A 1068-nucleotide genomic window follows, 5' to 3' on the forward strand; every position below is an offset into this window, starting at 1 on the left:
TATATATATATATATATATATATATATATATATATATATATATATATGTATGTATGTATGCATGTATGTATGTATATGTGTATGTGTATGTATGTTTATGTATGTGTGTGTACGCATATATACATACACGTACACATACGCATGCGCACGCTTATAAAACATATGCATAATACATATAGGTATCTGAATATACATATATATATGCATACACATAAACACACACACACACATATATAATATATATATACATATATACACATAGATAATCACATACATAGGTACACACTCTATTTCACACACACCCACGAGTATAAAACACCATCGCTGTGTATAGAATACCACGAAAACAAAAAGAATTACAATGAAAGTTTTATTATCAGTATGATGTCATACGTTCACACTTATAAAGCATTTACAAAACAACGCAAGCTATCGGCCGACCTGGGCCACCAACGATTTAATGCAGATGTACTCATTCAGCCACTATACAAGCTTTAATATATTAAGGGTAAAACATATATATATATATGAACGTTTCCGCTTCCGGTAAGTTATGTTTTAGACGGTCGACTTTTAGTTACGGAGATGTACTTGCATAGTAAGCGACCTGATCTGAGATCGTGTGCTGGAACGAAACAATTGCAGCGTGGAAGGTGTTTATAAGCCATTTAAAATAACACACAAAAGCCGTTAGATTCACTTCAACATTTAAGTTTAATTTGTCAAAATATTTTCGGCGCTTTGAGACTGACAAAATTCCGTGCAGCACGGAAGGTTGCGGTCTCAAAGCGACGAAAATATTTTGGCAAATTAAATTTAAATGTTGAAGTGAATCTAACGGTTTTTCTGTGTTTCTTAAATGGCTTATAAACACCTTCCACGCTGCAATTGTTGACTTTTAGTTATATCCTCTTAAATGTCTCAGTCTTAAATTTGCAAATCTTTTCGCTTTCATATTTTATTTGTTTCAGTCAATGGACTGCTGCCATGCTGGGGGCAAAATAAACCAAAAATTAAGAGATAAAGCGTGCATGTAACGAATAATGAAAATATTCAGGAGTTAACCAT

Source organism: Octopus bimaculoides, chromosome 19 (assembly GCF_001194135.2).
Source record: "Octopus bimaculoides isolate UCB-OBI-ISO-001 chromosome 19, ASM119413v2, whole genome shotgun sequence".
In the NCBI taxonomy this organism is placed as follows: Eukaryota; Metazoa; Mollusca; class Cephalopoda; order Octopoda; family Octopodidae; genus Octopus; species Octopus bimaculoides.